The 15,481-nt window shown below is 54.2% G+C and overlaps 27 non-coding genes across 27 annotated transcripts; all 27 read left to right on the top strand.

The window, feature by feature from the left end:
* Positions 1 to 165: 165 nt before the first annotated feature.
* Positions 166 to 247, top strand: Trnal-uag. Its single transcript has one exon. It is a non-coding gene; the product is annotated as a tRNA-Leu (tRNA).
* Positions 248 to 692: 445 nt separating this feature from the next.
* On the top strand, positions 693 to 764 carry Trnae-cuc. The gene has a single exon. It is a non-coding gene; the product is annotated as a tRNA-Glu (tRNA).
* Positions 765 to 1,127: 363 nt separating this feature from the next.
* Trnah-gug lies at positions 1,128 to 1,199 on the top strand. The gene has a single exon. It is a non-coding gene; the product is annotated as a tRNA-His (tRNA).
* A 747-nt stretch (positions 1,200 to 1,946) lies between these two features.
* On the top strand, positions 1,947 to 2,028 carry Trnal-uag. The gene has a single exon. It is a non-coding gene; the product is annotated as a tRNA-Leu (tRNA).
* A 445-nt stretch (positions 2,029 to 2,473) lies between these two features.
* Trnae-cuc lies at positions 2,474 to 2,545 on the top strand. The gene has a single exon. It is a non-coding gene; the product is annotated as a tRNA-Glu (tRNA).
* A 363-nt stretch (positions 2,546 to 2,908) lies between these two features.
* Trnah-gug lies at positions 2,909 to 2,980 on the top strand. The gene has a single exon. It is a non-coding gene; the product is annotated as a tRNA-His (tRNA).
* Positions 2,981 to 3,727: 747 nt separating this feature from the next.
* On the top strand, positions 3,728 to 3,809 carry Trnal-uag. The gene has a single exon. It is a non-coding gene; the product is annotated as a tRNA-Leu (tRNA).
* Positions 3,810 to 4,254: 445 nt separating this feature from the next.
* On the top strand, positions 4,255 to 4,326 carry Trnae-cuc. Its single transcript has one exon. It is a non-coding gene; the product is annotated as a tRNA-Glu (tRNA).
* Positions 4,327 to 4,689: 363 nt separating this feature from the next.
* Positions 4,690 to 4,761, top strand: Trnah-gug. The gene has a single exon. It is a non-coding gene; the product is annotated as a tRNA-His (tRNA).
* A 747-nt stretch (positions 4,762 to 5,508) lies between these two features.
* Trnal-uag lies at positions 5,509 to 5,590 on the top strand. The gene has a single exon. It is a non-coding gene; the product is annotated as a tRNA-Leu (tRNA).
* A 445-nt stretch (positions 5,591 to 6,035) lies between these two features.
* Positions 6,036 to 6,107, top strand: Trnae-cuc. Its single transcript has one exon. It is a non-coding gene; the product is annotated as a tRNA-Glu (tRNA).
* Positions 6,108 to 6,470: 363 nt separating this feature from the next.
* Trnah-gug lies at positions 6,471 to 6,542 on the top strand. Its single transcript has one exon. It is a non-coding gene; the product is annotated as a tRNA-His (tRNA).
* Positions 6,543 to 7,289: 747 nt separating this feature from the next.
* Positions 7,290 to 7,371, top strand: Trnal-uag. The gene has a single exon. It is a non-coding gene; the product is annotated as a tRNA-Leu (tRNA).
* A 445-nt stretch (positions 7,372 to 7,816) lies between these two features.
* Trnae-cuc lies at positions 7,817 to 7,888 on the top strand. Its single transcript has one exon. It is a non-coding gene; the product is annotated as a tRNA-Glu (tRNA).
* A 363-nt stretch (positions 7,889 to 8,251) lies between these two features.
* Trnah-gug lies at positions 8,252 to 8,323 on the top strand. The gene has a single exon. It is a non-coding gene; the product is annotated as a tRNA-His (tRNA).
* Positions 8,324 to 9,070: 747 nt separating this feature from the next.
* Positions 9,071 to 9,152, top strand: Trnal-uag. Its single transcript has one exon. It is a non-coding gene; the product is annotated as a tRNA-Leu (tRNA).
* Positions 9,153 to 9,597: 445 nt separating this feature from the next.
* On the top strand, positions 9,598 to 9,669 carry Trnae-cuc. The gene has a single exon. It is a non-coding gene; the product is annotated as a tRNA-Glu (tRNA).
* A 363-nt stretch (positions 9,670 to 10,032) lies between these two features.
* Positions 10,033 to 10,104, top strand: Trnah-gug. Its single transcript has one exon. It is a non-coding gene; the product is annotated as a tRNA-His (tRNA).
* Positions 10,105 to 10,851: 747 nt separating this feature from the next.
* Trnal-uag lies at positions 10,852 to 10,933 on the top strand. Its single transcript has one exon. It is a non-coding gene; the product is annotated as a tRNA-Leu (tRNA).
* A 445-nt stretch (positions 10,934 to 11,378) lies between these two features.
* On the top strand, positions 11,379 to 11,450 carry Trnae-cuc. Its single transcript has one exon. It is a non-coding gene; the product is annotated as a tRNA-Glu (tRNA).
* A 374-nt stretch (positions 11,451 to 11,824) lies between these two features.
* Positions 11,825 to 11,896, top strand: Trnah-gug. Its single transcript has one exon. It is a non-coding gene; the product is annotated as a tRNA-His (tRNA).
* Positions 11,897 to 12,643: 747 nt separating this feature from the next.
* Positions 12,644 to 12,725, top strand: Trnal-uag. The gene has a single exon. It is a non-coding gene; the product is annotated as a tRNA-Leu (tRNA).
* Positions 12,726 to 13,170: 445 nt separating this feature from the next.
* Trnae-cuc lies at positions 13,171 to 13,242 on the top strand. The gene has a single exon. It is a non-coding gene; the product is annotated as a tRNA-Glu (tRNA).
* A 363-nt stretch (positions 13,243 to 13,605) lies between these two features.
* Trnah-gug lies at positions 13,606 to 13,677 on the top strand. The gene has a single exon. It is a non-coding gene; the product is annotated as a tRNA-His (tRNA).
* Positions 13,678 to 14,424: 747 nt separating this feature from the next.
* On the top strand, positions 14,425 to 14,506 carry Trnal-uag. The gene has a single exon. It is a non-coding gene; the product is annotated as a tRNA-Leu (tRNA).
* Positions 14,507 to 14,951: 445 nt separating this feature from the next.
* On the top strand, positions 14,952 to 15,023 carry Trnae-cuc. The gene has a single exon. It is a non-coding gene; the product is annotated as a tRNA-Glu (tRNA).
* A 363-nt stretch (positions 15,024 to 15,386) lies between these two features.
* Positions 15,387 to 15,458, top strand: Trnah-gug. Its single transcript has one exon. It is a non-coding gene; the product is annotated as a tRNA-His (tRNA).
* Positions 15,459 to 15,481: the final 23 nt, after the last annotated feature.

Consider the following 15,481-nt stretch of genomic DNA (forward strand, 5'->3'; position numbering starts at 1 on the left):
TCGCTACCATACGGCGGGCACGGCTTTTTCTTGCTGTGGATGGCCTAAAGAGACGCTTCCAGTGGGAGAGCAGTGGAAATACATGGCACGGCGATTGCCAAGATACTTCCATTTCGAAGTGATCTTTGTAGTACAAACGAAACGTTTTGCGGCTGCTGCTCCAACGGTAACGTGGCCGAGCGGTCTAAGGCGCTGGTTTTAGGCACCAGTCTCTTCGGAGGCGTGGGTTCGAATCCCACCGTTGCCACTTTTTACGTCTCATTTTTGTGCCGTTGCGGTGTGTTCTCGTGGGGTAGGACGCAGCTCTTGTGACGCGCGTGTTGTGTAGGTAGCGTGGCCGAGCGGTCTAAGGCGCTGGTTTCAGGCACCATTCTCTTCGGAGGCGTGGGTTCCAATCCCACAGCTGCCAAACGTGTAATGTTTCCTGTGTCGAAGGCAGGTGCACTCATTGCCCGCAAAGGAAACAGCACAACAAGGCGTGAGCGTCTGCTTGGTGAATTGCCGTAGAACAGTGCGTGGTGCAACGACAGGATTTGTAGGCACCTTTTGCTCTCATCATTGCTGGCGTCCGTCTCCCCGAAATGCGTCCGGGGCACGCCGTTCTATAACGCGAGAGAGCGGATTTTTTACAGTTGTCGTCAGTTAACCGTGGGTGGCTGCTGCGTTCGCTGGAAAGAGCACTGCCGTCGTTATCCGGTGTGGTCTAGTGGCTAGGATACCTGGCTCTCACCCAGGAGGCCCGGGTTCGATTCCCGGTACCGGAATCGCGCGTTTTTGTTGCTCCTCTTATGCGACTTGTCTCGACTTTGCTCGACTGACGCGTGCAGAAAGCTACGTTAAGTATGATTCACGGCAACACCTGACGGCGAGAGAGATGAAGCGTCTATCCACTTGTTATCCAGCCACATACCTGTAGTCAAGAGGCTTGGGGGACTGCAAGACATTGCCACGGAGGTGAATGCAGCTAACCACTGTAGTTAGTGTCCTGACAGCGCAGGCACGTTCATTTGCTCGTATACATGTGATGGAGACCGTGTCTCACACTGCTGTGGCGTACACCTTGGCCTAGGCTCTGCTGTGTATCGCCACTTGCATTACAGGCAGCTGCTTTCGCGGGCGCGTCCGTGGCCGTGATCGTCTAGTGGTTAGGACATTGCGTTGTGGCCGCAATAACCCAGGTTCGAATCCTGGTCACGGCAATTTTGAAAGTTTTGCCTTGCTGCCGTTGCAATGACGAGTACTCGAAATGACAGTACTCTCTTGATTTTTTCACTCGTGTTCCGCAGGCCGCAGTTTGCCCTACCACTTCATCCCCAACACGTAATGTCGCCTCCTAGAGCGCAGACGTCCGCTGCTCTCTGTAGTCGAAAAGGGCAGTTGTTTGAAGTGCGATGGATGAGCAGCCAGTCCCAGCAGAACCGGAAGCTGTGGCGTGCACTGTTTGTACAAATGCTAGGAACACTGGCGCACCAAGCAGCGCATGTAGCGTGGCCGAGCGCTTTAAGGCGCTGGTTTAAGGCACCAGACTCTCTGTAGGCGCGGTTTCGAATCCCGTAGCTGCCGGGGGCTTTGCTGTGATCGCGTTAAGCTGCCGCTTTTTCTTCAAGTGTAACCTCCTTGAGCTCACATATGTTTGATACATGGAGCATTCTAGCTCCGCCTGACAGTTACAGCTACGATACTTTAGTGGTTACGGAAAGCCCAGGTTCGAAACCTGGTCACGGCACGAAAACGTCTCTTGACGCTGTCTCCTTAACTGCGACAGCTACAGACAAGTGGCGTCGCTACCATACGGCGGGCACGGCTTTTTCTTGCTGTGGATGGCCTAAAGAGACGCTTCCAGTGGGAGAGCAGTGGAAATACATGGCACGGCGATTGCCAAGATACTTCCATTTCGAAGTGATCTTTGTAGTACAAACGAAACGTTTTGCGGCTGCTGCTCCAACGGTAACGTGGCCGAGCGGTCTAAGGCGCTGGTTTTAGGCACCAGTCTCTTCGGAGGCGTGGGTTCGAATCCCACCGTTGCCACTTTTTACGTCTCATTTTTGTGCCGTTGCGGTGTGTTCTCGTGGGGTAGGACGCAGCTCTTGTGACGCGCGTGTTGTGTAGGTAGCGTGGCCGAGCGGTCTAAGGCGCTGGTTTCAGGCACCATTCTCTTCGGAGGCGTGGGTTCCAATCCCACAGCTGCCAAACGTGTAATGTTTCCTGTGTCGAAGGCAGGTGCACTCATTGCCCGCAAAGGAAACAGCACAACAAGGCGTGAGCGTCTGCTTGGTGAATTGCCGTAGAACAGTGCGTGGTGCAACGACAGGATTTGTAGGCACCTTTTGCTCTCATCATTGCTGGCGTCCGTCTCCCCGAAATGCGTCCGGGGCACGCCGTTCTATAACGCGAGAGAGCGGATTTTTTACAGTTGTCGTCAGTTAACCGTGGGTGGCTGCTGCGTTCGCTGGAAAGAGCACTGCCGTCGTTATCCGGTGTGGTCTAGTGGCTAGGATACCTGGCTCTCACCCAGGAGGCCCGGGTTCGATTCCCGGTACCGGAATCGCGCGTTTTTGTTGCTCCTCTTATGCGACTTGTCTCGACTTTGCTCGACTGACGCGTGCAGAAAGCTACGTTAAGTATGATTCACGGCAACACCTGACGGCGAGAGAGATGAAGCGTCTATCCACTTGTTATCCAGCCACATACCTGTAGTCAAGAGGCTTGGGGGACTGCAAGACATTGCCACGGAGGTGAATGCAGCTAACCACTGTAGTTAGTGTCCTGACAGCGCAGGCACGTTCATTTGCTCGTATACATGTGATGGAGACCGTGTCTCACACTGCTGTGGCGTACACCTTGGCCTAGGCTCTGCTGTGTATCGCCACTTGCATTACAGGCAGCTGCTTTCGCGGGCGCGTCCGTGGCCGTGATCGTCTAGTGGTTAGGACATTGCGTTGTGGCCGCAATAACCCAGGTTCGAATCCTGGTCACGGCAATTTTGAAAGTTTTGCCTTGCTGCCGTTGCAATGACGAGTACTCGAAATGACAGTACTCTCTTGATTTTTTCACTCGTGTTCCGCAGGCCGCAGTTTGCCCTACCACTTCATCCCCAACACGTAATGTCGCCTCCTAGAGCGCAGACGTCCGCTGCTCTCTGTAGTCGAAAAGGGCAGTTGTTTGAAGTGCGATGGATGAGCAGCCAGTCCCAGCAGAACCGGAAGCTGTGGCGTGCACTGTTTGTACAAATGCTAGGAACACTGGCGCACCAAGCAGCGCATGTAGCGTGGCCGAGCGCTTTAAGGCGCTGGTTTAAGGCACCAGACTCTCTGTAGGCGCGGTTTCGAATCCCGTAGCTGCCGGGGGCTTTGCTGTGATCGCGTTAAGCTGCCGCTTTTTCTTCAAGTGTAACCTCCTTGAGCTCACATATGTTTGATACATGGAGCATTCTAGCTCCGCCTGACAGTTACAGCTACGATACTTTAGTGGTTACGGAAAGCCCAGGTTCGAAACCTGGTCACGGCACGAAAACGTCTCTTGACGCTGTCTCCTTAACTGCGACAGCTACAGACAAGTGGCGTCGCTACCATACGGCGGGCACGGCTTTTTCTTGCTGTGGATGGCCTAAAGAGACGCTTCCAGTGGGAGAGCAGTGGAAATACATGGCACGGCGATTGCCAAGATACTTCCATTTCGAAGTGATCTTTGTAGTACAAACGAAACGTTTTGCGGCTGCTGCTCCAACGGTAACGTGGCCGAGCGGTCTAAGGCGCTGGTTTTAGGCACCAGTCTCTTCGGAGGCGTGGGTTCGAATCCCACCGTTGCCACTTTTTACGTCTCATTTTTGTGCCGTTGCGGTGTGTTCTCGTGGGGTAGGACGCAGCTCTTGTGACGCGCGTGTTGGGTAGGTAGCGTGGCCGAGCGGTCTAAGGCGCTGGTTTCAGGCACCATTCTCTTCGGAGGCGTGGGTTCCAATCCCACAGCTGCCAAACGTGTAATGTTTCCTGTGTCGAAGGCAGGTGCACTCATTGCCCGCAAAGGAAACAGCACAACAAGGCGTGAGCGTCTGCTTGGTGAATTGCCGTAGAACAGTGCGTGGTGCAACGACAGGATTTGTAGGCACCTTTTGCTCTCATCATTGCTGGCGTCCGTCTCCCCGAAATGCGTCCGGGGCACGCCGTTCTATAACGCGAGAGAGCGGATTTTTTACAGTTGTCGTCAGTTAACCGTGGGTGGCTGCTGCGTTCGCTGGAAAGAGCACTGCCGTCGTTATCCGGTGTGGTCTAGTGGCTAGGATACCTGGCTCTCACCCAGGAGGCCCGGGTTCGATTCCCGGTACCGGAATCGCGCGTTTTTGTTGCTCCTCTTATGCGACTTGTCTCGACTTTGCTCGACTGACGCGTGCAGAAAGCTACGTTAAGTATGATTCACGGCAACACCTGACGGCGAGAGAGATGAAGCGTCTATCCACTTGTTATCCAGCCACATACCTGTAGTCAAGAGGCTTGGGGGACTGCAAGACATTGCCACGGAGGTGAATGCAGCTAACCACTGTAGTTAGTGTCCTGACAGCGCAGGCACGTTCATTTGCTCGTATACATGTGATGGAGACCGTGTCTCACACTGCTGTGGCGTACACCTTGGCCTAGGCTCTGCTGTGTATCGCCACTTGCATTACAGGCAGCTGCTTTCGCGGGCGCGTCCGTGGCCGTGATCGTCTAGTGGTTAGGACATTGCGTTGTGGCCGCAATAACCCAGGTTCGAATCCTGGTCACGGCAATTTTGAAAGTTTTGCCTTGCTGCCGTTGCAATGACGAGTACTCGAAATGACAGTACTCTCTTGATTTTTTCACTCGTGTTCCGCAGGCCGCAGTTTGCCCTACCACTTCATCCCCAACACGTAATGTCGCCTCCTAGAGCGCAGACGTCCGCTGCTCTCTGTAGTCGAAAAGGGCAGTTGTTTGAAGTGCGATGGATGAGCAGCCAGTCCCAGCAGAACCGGAAGCTGTGGCGTGCACTGTTTGTACAAATGCTAGGAACACTGGCGCACCAAGCAGCGCATGTAGCGTGGCCGAGCGCTTTAAGGCGCTGGTTTAAGGCACCAGACTCTCTGTAGGCGCGGTTTCGAATCCCGTAGCTGCCGGGGGCTTTGCTGTGATCGCGTTAAGCTGCCGCTTTTTCTTCAAGTGTAACCTCCTTGAGCTCACATATGTTTGATACATGGAGCATTCTAGCTCCGCCTGACAGTTACAGCTACGATACTTTAGTGGTTACGGAAAGCCCAGGTTCGAAACCTGGTCACGGCACGAAAACGTCTCTTGACGCTGTCTCCTTAACTGCGACAGCTACAGACAAGTGGCGTCGCTACCATACGGCGGGCACGGCTTTTTCTTGCTGTGGATGGCCTAAAGAGACGCTTCCAGTGGGAGAGCAGTGGAAATACATGGCACGGCGATTGCCAAGATACTTCCATTTCGAAGTGATCTTTGTAGTACAAACGAAACGTTTTGCGGCTGCTGCTCCAACGGTAACGTGGCCGAGCGGTCTAAGGCGCTGGTTTTAGGCACCAGTCTCTTCGGAGGCGTGGGTTCGAATCCCACCGTTGCCACTTTTTACGTCTCATTTTTGTGCCGTTGCGGTGTGTTCTCGTGGGGTAGGACGCAGCTCTTGTGACGCGCGTGTTGTGTAGGTAGCGTGGCCGAGCGGTCTAAGGCGCTGGTTTCAGGCACCATTCTCTTCGGAGGCGTGGGTTCCAATCCCACAGCTGCCAAACGTGTAATGTTTCCTGTGTCGAAGGCAGGTGCACTCATTGCCCGCAAAGGAAACAGCACAACAAGGCGTGAGCGTCTGCTTGGTGAATTGCCGTAGAACAGTGCGTGGTGCAACGACAGGATTTGTAGGCACCTTTTGCTCTCATCATTGCTGGCGTCCGTCTCCCCGAAATGCGTCCGGGGCACGCCGTTCTATAACGCGAGAGAGCGGATTTTTTACAGTTGTCGTCAGTTAACCGTGGGTGGCTGCTGCGTTCGCTGGAAAGAGCACTGCCGTCGTTATCCGGTGTGGTCTAGTGGCTAGGATACCTGGCTCTCACCCAGGAGGCCCGGGTTCGATTCCCGGTACCGGAATCGCGCGTTTTTGTTGCTCCTCTTATGCGACTTGTCTCGACTTTGCTCGACTGACGCGTGCAGAAAGCTACGTTAAGTATGATTCACGGCAACACCTGACGGCGAGAGAGATGAAGCGTCTATCCACTTGTTATCCAGCCACATACCTGTAGTCAAGAGGCTTGGGGGACTGCAAGACATTGCCACGGAGGTGAATGCAGCTAACCACTGTAGTTAGTGTCCTGACAGCGCAGGCACGTTCATTTGCTCGTATACATGTGATGGAGACCGTGTCTCACACTGCTGTGGCGTACACCTTGGCCTAGGCTCTGCTGTGTATCGCCACTTGCATTACAGGCAGCTGCTTTCGCGGGCGCGTCCGTGGCCGTGATCGTCTAGTGGTTAGGACATTGCGTTGTGGCCGCAATAACCCAGGTTCGAATCCTGGTCACGGCAATTTTGAAAGTTTTGCCTTGCTGCCGTTGCAATGACGAGTACTCGAAATGACAGTACTCTCTTGATTTTTTCACTCGTGTTCCGCAGGCCGCAGTTTGCCCTACCACTTCATCCCCAACACGTAATGTCGCCTCCTAGAGCGCAGACGTCCGCTGCTCTCTGTAGTCGAAAAGGGCAGTTGTTTGAAGTGCGATGGATGAGCAGCCAGTCCCAGCAGAACCGGAAGCTGTGGCGTGCACTGTTTGTACAAATGCTAGGAACACTGGCGCACCAAGCAGCACATGTAGCGTGGCCGAGCGCTTTAAGGCGCTGGTTTAAGGCACCAGACTCTCTGTAGGCGCGGTTTCGAATCCCGTAGCTGCCGGGGGCTTTGCTGTGATCGCGTTAAGCTGCCGCTTTTTCTTCAAGTGTAACCTCCTTGAGCTCACATATGTTTGATACATGGAGCATTCTAGCTCCGCCTGACAGTTACAGCTACGATACTTTAGTGGTTACGGAAAGCCCAGGTTCGAAACCTGGTCACGGCACGAAAACGTCTCTTGACGCTGTCTCCTTAACTGCGACAGCTACAGACAAGTGGCGTCGCTACCATACGGCGGGCACGGCTTTTTCTTGCTGTGGATGGCCTAAAGAGACGCTTCCAGTGGGAGAGCAGTGGAAATACATGGCACGGCGATTGCCAAGATACTTCCATTTCGAAGTGATCTTTGTAGTACAAACGAAACGTTTTGCGGCTGCTGCTCCAACGGTAACGTGGCCGAGCGGTCTAAGGCGCTGGTTTTAGGCACCAGTCTCTTCGGAGGCGTGGGTTCGAATCCCACCGTTGCCACTTTTTACGTCTCATTTTTGTGCCGTTGCGGTGTGTTCTCGTGGGGTAGGACGCAGCTCTTGTGACGCGCGTGTTGTGTAGGTAGCGTGGCCGAGCGGTCTAAGGCGCTGGTTTCAGGCACCATTCTCTTCGGAGGCGTGGGTTCCAATCCCACAGCTGCCAAACGTGTAATGTTTCCTGTGTCGAAGGCAGGTGCACTCATTGCCCGCAAAGGAAACAGCACAACAAGGCGTGAGCGTCTGCTTGGTGAATTGCCGTAGAACAGTGCGTGGTGCAACGACAGGATTTGTAGGCACCTTTTGCTCTCATCATTGCTGGCGTCCGTCTCCCCGAAATGCGTCCGGGGCACGCCGTTCTATAACGCGAGAGAGCGGATTTTTTACAGTTGTCGTCAGTTAACCGTGGGTGGCTGCTGCGTTCGCTGGAAAGAGCACTGCCGTCGTTATCCGGTGTGGTCTAGTGGCTAGGATACCTGGCTCTCACCCAGGAGGCCCGGGTTCGATTCCCGGTACCGGAATCGCGCGTTTTTGTTGCTCCTCTTATGCGACTTGTCTCGACTTTGCTCGACTGACGCGTGCAGAAAGCTACGTTAAGTATGATTCACGGCAACACCTGACGGCGAGAGAGATGAAGCGTCTATCCACTTGTTATCCAGCCACATACCTGTAGTCAAGAGGCTTGGGGGACTGCAAGACATTGCCACGGAGGTGAATGCAGCTAACCACTGTAGTTAGTGTCCTGACAGCGCAGGCACGTTCATTTGCTCGTATACATGTGATGGAGACCGTGTCTCACACTGCTGTGGCGTACACCTTGGCCTAGGCTCTGCTGTGTATCGCCACTTGCATTACAGGCAGCTGCTTTCGCGGGCGCGTCCGTGGCCGTGATCGTCTAGTGGTTAGGACATTGCGTTGTGGCCGCAATAACCCAGGTTCGAATCCTGGTCACGGCAATTTTGAAAGTTTTGCCTTGCTGCCGTTGCAATGACGAGTACTCGAAATGACAGTACTCTCTTGATTTTTTCACTCGTGTTCCGCAGGCCGCAGTTTGCCCTACCACTTCATCCCCAACACGTAATGTCGCCTCCTAGAGCGCAGACGTCCGCTGCTCTCTGTAGTCGAAAAGGGCAGTTGTTTGAAGTGCGATGGATGAGCAGCCAGTCCCAGCAGAACCGGAAGCTGTGGCGTGCACTGTTTGTACAAATGCTAGGAACACTGGCGCACCAAGCAGCGCATGTAGCGTGGCCGAGCGCTTTAAGGCGCTGGTTTAAGGCACCAGACTCTCTGTAGGCGCGGTTTCGAATCCCGTAGCTGCCGGGGGCTTTGCTGTGATCGCGTTAAGCTGCCGCTTTTTCTTCAAGTGTAACCTCCTTGAGCTCACATATGTTTGATACATGGAGCATTCTAGCTCCGCCTGACAGTTACAGCTACGATACTTTAGTGGTTACGGAAAGCCCAGGTTCGAAACCTGGTCACGGCACGAAAACGTCTCTTGACGCTGTCTCCTTAACTGCGACAGCTACAGACAAGTGGCGTCGCTACCATACGGCGGGCACGGCTTTTTCTTGCTGTGGATGGCCTAAAGAGACGCTTTCAGTGGGAGAGCAGTGGAAATACATGGCACGGCGATTGCCAAGATACTTCCATTTCGAAGTGATCTTTGTAGTACAAACGAAACGTTTTGCGGCTGCTGCTCCAACGGTAACGTGGCCGAGCGGTCTAAGGCGCTGGTTTTAGGCACCAGTCTCTTCGGAGGCGTGGGTTCGAATCCCACAGTTGCCACTTTTTACGTCTCATTTTTGTGCCGTTGCGGTGTGTTCTCGTGGGGTAGGACGCAGCTCTTGTGACGCGCGTGTTGTGTAGGTAGCGTGGCCGAGCGGTCTAAGGCGCTGGTTTCAGGCACCATTCTCTTCGGAGGCGTGGGTTCCAATCCCACAGCTGCCAAACGTGTAATGTTTCCTGTGTCGAAGGCAGGTGCACTCATTGCCCGCAAAGGAAACAGCACAACAAGGCGTGAGCGTCTGCTTGGTGAATTGCCGTAGAACAGTGCGTGGTGCAACGACAGGATTTGTAGGCACCTTTTGCTCTCATCATTGCTGGCGTCCGTCTCCCCGAAATGCGTCCGGGGCACGCCGTTCTATAACGCGAGAGAGCGGATTTTTTACAGTTGTCGTCAGTTAACCGTGGGTGGCTGCTGCGTTCGCTGGAAAGAGCACTGCCGTCGTTATCCGGTGTGGTCTAGTGGCTAGGATACCTGGCTCTCACCCAGGAGGCCCGGGTTCGATTCCCGGTACCGGAATCGCGCGTTTTTGTTGCTCCTCTTATGCGACTTGTCTCGACTTTGCTCGACTGACGCGTGCAGAAAGCTACGTTAAGTATGATTCACGGCAACACCTGACGGCGAGAGAGATGAAGCGTCTATCCACTTGTTATCCAGCCACATACCTGTAGTCAAGAGGCTTGGGGGACTGCAAGACATTGCCACGGAGGTGAATGCAGCTAACCACTGTAGTTAGTGTCCTGACAGCGCAGGCACGTTCATTTGCTCGTATACATGTGATGGAGACCGTGTCTCACACTGCTGTGGCGTACACCTTGGCCTAGGCTCTGCTGTGTATCGCCACTTGCATTACAGGCAGCTGCTTTCGCGGGCGCGTCCGTGGCCGTGATCGTCTAGTGGTTAGGACATTGCGTTGTGGCCGCAATAACCCAGGTTCGAATCCTGGTCACGGCAATTTTGAAAGTTTTGCCTTGCTGCCGTTGCAATGACGAGTACTCGAAATGACAGTACTCTCTTGATTTTTTCACTCGTGTTCCGCAGGCCGCAGTTTGCCCTACCACTTCATCCCCAACACGTAATGTCGCCTCCTAGAGCGCAGACGTCCGCTGCTCTCTGTAGTCGAAAAGGGCAGTTGTTTGAAGTGCGATGGATGAGCAGCCAGTCCCAGCAGAACCGGAAGCTGTGGCGTGCACTGTTTGTACAAATGCTAGGAACACTGGCGCACCAAGCAGCGCATGTAGCGTGGCCGAGCGCTTTAAGGCGCTGGTTTAAGGCACCAGACTCTCTGTAGGCGCGGTTTCGAATCCCGTAGCTGCCGGGGGCTTTGCTGTGATCGCGTTAAGCTGCCGCTTTTTCTTCAAGTGTAACCTCCTTGAGCTCACATATGTTTGATACATGGAGCATTCTAGCTCCGCCTGACAGTTACAGCTACGATACTTTAGTGGTTACGGAAAGCCCAGGTTCGAAACCTGGTCACGGCACGAAAACGTCTCTTGACGCTGTCTCCTTAACTGCGACAGCTACAGACAAGTGGCGTCGCTACCATACGGCGGGCACGGCTTTTTCTTGCTGTGGATGGCCTAAAGAGACGCTTCCAGTGGGAGAGCAGTGGAAATACATGGCACGGCGATTGCCAAGATACTTCCATTTCGAAGTGATCTTTGTAGTACAAACGAAACGTTTTGCGGCTGCTGCTCCAACGGTAACGTGGCCGAGCGGTCTAAGGCGCTGGTTTTAGGCACCAGTCTCTTCGGAGGCGTGGGTTCGAATCCCACCGTTGCCACTTTTTACGTCTCATTTTTGTGCCGTTGCGGTGTGTTCTCGTGGGGTAGGACGCAGCTCTTGTGACGCGCGTGTTGTGTAGGTAGCGTGGCCGAGCGGTCTAAGGCGCTGGTTTCAGGCACCATTCTCTTCGGAGGCGTGGGTTCCAATCCCACAGCTGCCAAACGTGTAATGTTTCCTGTGTCGAAGGCAGGTGCACTCATTGCCCGCAAAGGAAACAGCACAACAAGGCGTGAGCGTCTGCTTGGTGAATTGCCGTAGAACAGTGCGTGGTGCAACGACAGGATTTGTAGGCACCTTTTGCTCTCATCATTGCTGGCGTCCGTCTCCCCGAAATGCGTCCGGGGCACGCCGTTCTATAACGCGAGAGAGCGGATTTTTTACAGTTGTCGTCAGTTAACCGTGGGTGGCTGCTGCGTTCGCTGGAAAGAGCACTGCCGTCGTTATCCGGTGTGGTCTAGTGGCTAGGATACCTGGCTCTCACCCAGGAGGCCCGGGTTCGATTCCCGGTACCGGAATCGCGCGTTTTTGTTGCACCTCTTATGCGACTTGTCTCGACTTTGCTCGACTGACGCTACGCTGACGCGTGCAGAAAGCTACGTTAAGTATGATTCACGGTAACACCTGACGGCGAGAGAGATGAAGCGTCTATCCACTTGTTATCCAGCCACATACCTGTAGTCAAGAGGCTTGGGGGACTGCAAGACATTGCCACGGAGGTGAATGCAGCTAACCACTGTAGTTAGTGTCCTGACAGCGCAGGCACGTTCATTTGCTCGTATACATGTGATGGAGACCGTGTCTCACACTGCTGTGGCGTACACCTTGGCCTAGGCTCTGCTGTGTATCGCCACTTGCATTACAGGCAGCTGCTTTCGCGGGCGCGTCCGTGGCCGTGATCGTCTAGTGGTTAGGACATTGCGTTGTGGCCGCAATAACCCAGGTTCGAATCCTGGTCACGGCAATTTTGAAAGTTTTGCCTTGCTGCCGTTGCAATGACGAGTACTCGAAATGACAGTACTCTCTTGATTTTTTCACTCGTGTTCCGCAGGCCGCAGTTTGCCCTACCACTTCATCCCCAACACGTAATGTCGCCTCCTAGAGCGCAGACGTCCGCTGCTCTCTGTAGTCGAAAAGGGCAGTTGTTTGAAGTGCGATGGATGAGCAGCCAGTCCCAGCAGAACCGGAAGCTGTGGCGTGCACTGTTTGTACAAATGCTAGGAACACTGGCGCACCAAGCAGCGCATGTAGCGTGGCCGAGCGCTTTAAGGCGCTGGTTTAAGGCACCAGACTCTCTGTAGGCGCGGTTTCGAATCCCGTAGCTGCCGGGGGCTTTGCTGTGATCGCGTTAAGCTGCCGCTTTTTCTTCAAGTGTAACCTCCTTGAGCTCACATATGTTTGATACATGGAGCATTCTAGCTCCGCCTGACAGTTACAGCTACGATACTTTAGTGGTTACGGAAAGCCCAGGTTCGAAACCTGGTCACGGCACGAAAACGTCTCTTGACGCTGTCTCCTTAACTGCGACAGCTACAGACAAGTGGCGTCGCTACCATACGGCGGGCACGGCTTTTTCTTGCTGTGGATGGCCTAAAGAGACGCTTCCAGTGGGAGAGCAGTGGAAATACATGGCACGGCGATTGCCAAGATACTTCCATTTCGAAGTGATCTTTGTAGTACAAACGAAACGTTTTGCGGCTGCTGCTCCAACGGTAACGTGGCCGAGCGGTCTAAGGCGCTGGTTTTAGGCACCAGTCTCTTCGGAGGCGTGGGTTCGAATCCCACCGTTGCCACTTTTTACGTCTCATTTTTGTGCCGTTGCGGTGTGTTCTCGTGGGGTAGGACGCAGCTCTTGTGACGCGCGTGTTGTGTAGGTAGCGTGGCCGAGCGGTCTAAGGCGCTGGTTTCAGGCACCATTCTCTTCGGAGGCGTGGGTTCCAATCCCACAGCTGCCAAACGTGTAATGTTTCCTGTGTCGAAGGCAGGTGCACTCATTGCCCGCAAAGGAAACAGCACAACAAGGCGTGAGCGTCTGCTTGGTGAATTGCCGTAGAACAGTGCGTGGTGCAACGACAGGATTTGTAGGCACCTTTTGCTCTCATCATTGCTGGCGTCCGTCTCCCCGAAATGCGTCCGGGGCACGCCGTTCTATAACGCGAGAGAGCGGATTTTTTACAGTTGTCGTCAGTTAACCGTGGGTGGCTGCTGCGTTCGCTGGAAAGAGCACTGCCGTCGTTATCCGGTGTGGTCTAGTGCCTAGGATACCTGGCTCTCACCCAGGAGGCCCGGGTTCGATTCCCGGTACCGGAATCGCGCGTTTTTGTTGCTCCTCTTATGCGACTTGTCTCGACTTTGCTCGACTGACGCGTGCAGAAAGCTACGTTAAGTATGGTTCACGGCAACACCTGACGGCGAGAGAGATGAAGCGTCTATCCACTTGTTATCCAGCCACATACCTGTAGTCAAGAGGCTTGGGGGACTGCAAGACATTGCCACGGAGGTGAATGCAGCTAACCACTGTAGTTAGTGTCCTGACAGCGCAGGCACGTTCATTTGCTCGTATACATGTGATGGAGACCGTGTCTCACACTGCTGTGGCGTACACCTTGGCCTAGGCTCTGCTGTGTATCGCCACTTGCATTACAGGCAGCTGCTTTCGCGGGCGCGTCCGTGGCCGTGATCGTCTAGTGGTTAGGACATTGCGTTGTGGCGGCAATAACCCAGGTTCGAATCCTGGTCACGGCAATTTTGAAAGTTTTGCCTTGCTGCCGTTGCAATGACGAGTACTCGAAATGACAGTACTCTCTTGATTTTTTCACTCGTGTTCCGCAGGCCGCAGTTTGCCCTACCACTTCATCCCCAACACGTAATGTCGCCTCCTAGAGCGCAGACGTCCGCTGCTCTCTGTAGTCGAAAAGGGCAGTTGTTTGAAGTGCGATGGATGAGCAGCCAGTCCCAGCAGAACCGGAAGCTGTGGCGTGCACTGTTTGTACAAATGCTAGGAACACTGGCGCACCAAGCAGCGCATGTAGCGTGGCCGAGCGCTTTAAGGCGCTGGTTTAAGGCACCAGACTCTCTGTAGGCGCGGTTTCGAATCCCGTAGCTGCCGGGGGCTTTGCTGTGATCGCGTTAAGCTGCCGCTTTTTCTTCAAGTGTAACCTCCTTGAGCTCACATATGTTTGATACATGGAGCATTCTAGCTCCGCCTGACAGTTACAGCTACGATACTTTAGTGGTTACGGAAAGCCCAGGTTCGAAACCTGGTCACGGCACGAAAACGTCTCTTGACGCTGTCTCCTTAACTGCGACAGCTACAGACAAGTGGCGTCGCTACCATACGGCGGGCACGGCTTTTTCTTGCTGTGGATGGCCTAAAGAGACGCTTCCAGTGGGAGAGCAGTGGAAATACATGGCACGGCGATTGCCAAGATACTTCCATTTCGAAGTGATCTTTGTAGTACAAACGAAACGTTTTGCGGCTGCTGCTCCAACGGTAACGTGGCCGAGCGGTCTAAGGCGCTGGTTTTAGGCACCAGTCTCTTCGGAGGCGTGGGTTCGAATCCCACCGTTGCCACTTTTTACGTCTCATTTTTGTGCCGTTGCGGTGTGTTCTCGTGGGGTAGGACGCAGCTCTTGTGACGCGCGTGTTGTGTAGGTAGCGTGGCCGAGCGGTCTAAGGCGCTGGTTTCAGGCACCATTCTCTTCGGAGGCGTGGGTTCCAATCCCACAGCTGCCAAACGTGTAATGTTTCCTGTGTCGAAGGCAGGTGCACTCATTGCCCGCAAAGGAAACAGCACAACAAGGCGTGAGCGTCTGCTTGGTGAATTGCCGTAGAACAGTGCGTGGTGCAACGACAGGATTTGTAGGCACCTTTTGCTCTCATCATTGCTGGCGTCCGTCTCCCCGAAATGCGTCCGGGGCACGCCGTTCTATAACGCGAGAGAGCGGATTTTTTACAGTTGTCGTCAGTTAACCGTGGGTGGCTGCTGCGTTCGCTGGAAAGAGCACTGCCGTCGTTATCCGGTGTGGTCTAGTGGCTAGGATACCTGGCTCTCACCCAGGAGGCCCGGGTTCGATTCCCGGTACCGGAATCGCGCGTTTTTGTTGCTCCTCTTATGCGACTTGTCTCGACTTTGCTCGACTGACGCGTGCAGAAAGCTACGTTAAGTATGATTCACGGCAACACCTGACGGCGAGAGAGATGAAGCGTCTATCCACTTGTTATCCAGCCACATACCTGTAGTCAAGAGGCTTGGGGGACTGCAAGACATTGCCACGGAGGTGAATGCAGCTAACCACTGTAGTTAGTGTCCTGACAGCGCAGGCACGTTCATTTGCTCGTATACATGTGATGGAGACCGTGTCTCACACTGCTGTGGCGTACACCTTGGCCTAGGCTCTGCTGTGTATCGCCACTTGCATTACAGGCAGCTGCTTTCGCGGGCGCGTCCGTGGCCGTGATCGTCTAGTGGTTAGGACATTGCGTTGTGGCGGCAATAACCCAGGTTCGAATCCTGGTCACGGCAATTTTGAAAGTTTTGCCTTGCTG

The sequence above is a fragment of the Schistocerca piceifrons genome, chromosome 1, assembly GCF_021461385.2.
Source record: "Schistocerca piceifrons isolate TAMUIC-IGC-003096 chromosome 1, iqSchPice1.1, whole genome shotgun sequence".
Classification (NCBI taxonomy): Eukaryota; Metazoa; Arthropoda; class Insecta; order Orthoptera; family Acrididae; genus Schistocerca; species Schistocerca piceifrons.